This window comes from Saccopteryx bilineata, chromosome 12 (assembly GCF_036850765.1).
Source record: "Saccopteryx bilineata isolate mSacBil1 chromosome 12, mSacBil1_pri_phased_curated, whole genome shotgun sequence".
Taxonomy (NCBI): Eukaryota; Metazoa; Chordata; class Mammalia; order Chiroptera; family Emballonuridae; genus Saccopteryx; species Saccopteryx bilineata.
In genome coordinates this window covers 18,777,308-18,782,590 of record NC_089501.1, presented here as the reverse complement: position 1 = coordinate 18,782,590, position 5,283 = coordinate 18,777,308, and positions in this window count along the sequence as shown.

Sequence of the window (5,283 nt, the reverse complement as noted above, 5' to 3'; positions counted from 1 at the left end):
GGTATAAACATGCCTGGTTGCCATGGAATTACTGGCTTAGATTTGGGCAAAAAAAAAAAAAAAAAAAAAAATCTGTGCAAAAGAAAATTGTTCACAGGCTAAGGTAATAATTTAGGCGAGAGTATCTTTAATATTATATCTTGTTTATTATTATTATTATTTTTAAATAAGGACTAAAATCTGTCTTCAAGGACAAAAGTATGTCTTTAATCAGGATACGCTATTCCAAATCTAAGTTTATACTGACCCCTATAGGTTATTATGTTCTAATTGATTTCTGGCTTATTCTTACAAACTGTATTTTGAACAATAAACATGTCTACATTTAGGATTTAATTATTTTAGGAGTAAAGCCATAATAAAATACTTTTCACAGGCCCTTTATCTCCTTATATTGTATAACATAAACTATACACAAATTTCTTTAAGATGGGTTATTTTGGAGGCCCAAGATGTTCTAGCCCTCATTAGTGAGTGCTGGTCTACTGAGGACAGGGATACTAGGCAGAATAATTTCTAATTAACAGTGAAGTATAACCTGATTCTTTTCCTCAAAATCTGTTCTATTGTCACAGTTTTCATTAAGAAATTAACTTTAAAACTTATGCAAAGATGTGCATAAAGGCAGAAGGGACTTGGATTCTAGGTTAAACTGGGAACTTTTAAGGTGATGTGCAAGATTCTAAACCATTTCCTTATGAATATGGCTGAGGAAATCATAGGAGAGGGTGAAAGCTACAGACTACTCACTCTGGGCACAGACATCTCCAAAGAGAAAGAAGTAGGGAAGGAATTGTACAGAAAGGAGCATGATAGTACCAACCAGCCAAGGTATCAGGGAAAATTGTCTTATGAGTAATCACTGATAGTCTGCAACAGGAACCTATAGACATCACATGTTTCCTAAAGTTGCATGAGACACAGAACTGATTTCTTCCCAGTCTATGCTTTAAAGAGATTGTGTAAAAGGAAAATATCTTAACCTAAGCGAAGAATTTCAACAGCACTAACTTTTGAGAAACAGAAACTAAAGTAGCTCAAGAGGTAAGTATGGGGTAACTCCGAAAGGTACAGTACCATGAAGTCCAGAACGTGGCTTCCATCTTACTCTATAATAATAAACCCTTAATAAAGACTAGAGTAGTATTATGAGGAATGTATAATCAACTTTAAAAAATATTTCATTATTCACACTTGCTCTGGAGAAAAACATCAGTCGTGGACCATGCTATGTGAATTCAATACAAAGCCCAGGCTACTGTCCATTTTTCTTAAACTTGTACTTTAATATAATCTGAGAATTGAAAATAACAGAAATGACCTCCTCAGTGATCAGACAGTAATTTCCAGATTATTATAAAGCACAGATATGTTTTGGCCCTTATTCTGGCTTGAAGCCAGGCATAGATTGCCCTAGAAAATATAAAAAGTATTTTCTTGTAGACTGAATACAGGGGTTTATTGCCATACTGAAAGTTCTGAAAGCCAAATTCTTATTTGGCATAAGTATTCTCATAATACTTACTGAGTTCTAGTCAAATCTATATTTCAAAGGGACTTATTTAGTTTCGTAAGGGTAAATTTTGTGCCTAAATCATCCTGAGGATTATAGTGGTTTAAACTGACTTTCATGAATACATTACACTGGGGAACAAAATTTTTGTTGCATCCACAAAAACACTTGTTCTTACCTAATTTGAGTGTGCTGATCTCAAATCTGACATTAGTTTTTCTCTGTAAGCTACAGGGTTTTTTTGTTGTTTTGGGGGGGTTTTTTGCAATTCAAGATTTTAGGTTTTCATCTTATTGTAAAATTTTTAACATTTAGTTTAACATAATGAAGTAGAATGTCTCCTTGGGCATCATCTTTGTGAAATTATAATAATTTATACAATGCGGTCAATACACTAAAAGATATGATTGCATCAGAATTTGTCTACAATTTCAAAATAGAACATAATAAAACACTTATTTTAATCATAAAAATTTGCTCAAAACTTATTTAAATTCTATTCAGGCAAAAATTTGCATTTGTAGCTCTTGCGTTTGTGTACTTGTTGAGGACAATCTCGTTTGATGCTCCAGCAGTAGTCTGCTCATCACTAACAGCTCCAAGATTTTCAGGAAACTTATCAAGGTGACTGTTCACAAAGTGAATCTTAATGCTCATGTTATATTCAATGTTGTGGAAAGCCAACAGCATCCTTTCAATCAGAAGGTCATAGTTTTCTGCTTTTTTGTTGCCAAGGAAGTTCTTTGTAACTGCCACAAAAGACTGCAATTCTGCTTTCTCCTCCTTATTCATCTTCCTAGCAAATTCTTTGTCACGTATGAGGGTTTGAATTTGAGGTCCATCGAACACACCTGCTTTTATCTTCTTGAAAGACAAGGCAGGAAAAGCAGAAATAATATGTTGAAAGTATTCACTTTATTCAAAGCTTGAACAAACTGCTTCATTAAGCAAAGTTTGATGTGAAGTGTGGGGGGAAATGATCCTGTCTCGGTTAACTACATGTTCATTCACAACATTTTGCATCCCTACTTCCAGAGCTTCACGTTTCAGCCACTCCTTCTGTGTCCAGTGTTTCTCCCGAGCTTGGCTGTCCCACAAACACAGAAAGCAAGGATACTTTGTGAAACCTCTCTGTCGTCCTAGCAGGAAATTTATTATTTTAAGATCCACACAAATTATCCAGTTATGCTCCTCATACTTCAGAAAGTTGAGGATAATTTTTATGTCATTCTTACTAAGTCATTAAATTCAGGTTGGCTAAACTGCTGAGGGGTTAATGACTACTTGGCCTCAGAAGACCCTTCAGATTCTACAAACAGTGCCTCTTATCAAAATACATCTTATCAAAATACACTTGATCACCATGTTCACTTTCTTTGTCCTTAGAAGAAATAAAACCATTGAAAACTGGAACCGGGAGTGTCTCAGAGTGTGGGATAGGTCATATTGCTGAAGGAATATTAGGATATGCGATCATATGCTGTTTTTCTTGCCGATGCCCTTTGGTAGGATCAGACAGAAATAACAGTCACTGCTGTGGTTCTTAGTTTCACGCCAAACCATGAGAATACCAAAAGGCATTCCTTTGCATTTTTCTTTTGTCCAGTCACAACGCATTTCCTCACAATTATGACACACAATATGAGGAGCCCAATTCTTGTCTTAATTGCCAAAAGGAACTTAAAAATAGGCAGTATATACATGTGTCACAAATGATGAAATATTGCGCCTTTGATGTCGAAGTGTGTAACAGTCACATATATAACAGAAGGTGTCAGGACTATTCTTACATTTATGCCTACTTGAAAAAGCCATGATTCAATCTTAAAACAAAATAAGAGGGTATTTTTTTATCAGATAATAATATTTTACATTTAAAAACAACTACAATTATGTAAAAGTGATGATTGTAAAACATTAATTGCCTTGTGGTTATATTCAATCCAAGAGTCATTGCCCTTTAACTCCAATTTAAAAACCAATGCATGCCATTAACTGTAACAAAAAGAAATTAAAATTGCATAAATACTAGAGCATGCCCCAAAAAACGGATTTCGGATTTGGAATCAGCAATGCAGAAATACATAGAAACAGTTCTAAAACTTCATGCAATATAAAATGAAAAAAATAATTGTTCCCCAGTGTTATTGAACATTTTTACCATTACCAGAATATGCTTGATAACTAGTGTGTCCGTAAAGTCATGGTGCACTTTTGACCGGTCACAGGAAAGCAACAAAAGATGATAGAAATGTGAAATCTGCACCAAATAAAAGGAAAACTCTCCCAGTTTCATACCTATTCAGTGCAGTTCGATGTGGGCTCACGCACAGATTTTTTTGGGCTCCTTAGGTAGCTATCCCATATAGCCTCTACAGACTTGTCACTGCCTGATGGCCTACCAGAACGGGTTTTCTCCACCAAACTGGCGAGGTTTCCTTCAACTGCTTATCCCACCAAGTAATGTTATTCCTATGTGGTGGCACTTCGTTATAAATGCGCCGATATTCACGTTGCACTTTGGTCACGGATTCGAATTTAGCGAGCCACAGAACACACTGAACTTTCCTCTGTACTGTCCACATCTCGACTGGCATGGCCGTGGGCTGCTCTGCTGTATACACAGTGTTATGTCATCATCTGCGCATGCACACATGCTGTCACATCATCCTACAGAAACTGGGAGGGTTTTCCTTTTATTTGGTGCAGATTTCACATTTCTATCATCTTTTGTTGCTATCCTGTGACCGGTCAAAAGTGCACCATGACTTTACGAACACACTGTATTTTTCTCAAACTAAAATGACCACAATCATGCTCTACTCGCTCTAGTTAGGAGCTTCAATTCCTTGTTTATCCATTTGTGAGAATGAACCCAGACTGTTTTCTGAGGAAAATCTTAAGCCTGCTGATAGCTTTCGAGAATTCTCTCAGCCCACTTTATGTGCATGTCTATTCTGACTTGTGTCCTGGTCTTTCTCACGAATTTCCCTAAAATACTTCCATTTATACTTATTTGTTAGACTAGTTTACTTAAGGCAACCAACTTTTTTATAATGAAAAGGAGGACAAAATAAATGAAGAAAACAACATTGTAAATAAAAAACATTTTATTCATTGCAACAATAATACACTATAATATGATAAATGCATAATAAAAACATTTGTAATATTTTATATTGTAATTATGCTTACATGCCTATTTTTAATAATAATTTTAAGAAAAAAGTACTCATTCAGATACAAATACATCACATCACATGCAATGGATCGACTCTGCATCGTTTGAATACAGACAATTACAGATTAGTCTTCCAATATCAAAAAAGAGGACATGTAGGAGGACACTTTTCAAGGGAGGACGGAACTTACAAAAGAAGGACTGTCCTCCGTAAAGTAGGACTATTGGTCACCTTAGTTTACTGCTTTATTTACCACTGAAATCCTTAGTATCTAAGGCCTAAGCACTAAATAAATAATTGGTAGGAGGTGACTTTGGGTTGCAATAAAAGATGCTGTGACTGCAAAGGCAAATTCTACCCTCTACTAATCAAATTCATATAGGAAGTAAGTAAAGGTGACTTTTCCTCACATTGTCTTCTAATTCTGGCAAACTACGATTAGCCCTGCATTAGCCAGACACTTTGGACCCAGGGTATTAGAAGATTCTCCGAAATGAACTGCCCCAGGATCCACGTTTGCGCATGCGCGATCTCAACACGCCACTTCGCGATGCCACCCCACCCAGGCCGCAGAGGACGTGACGCAAA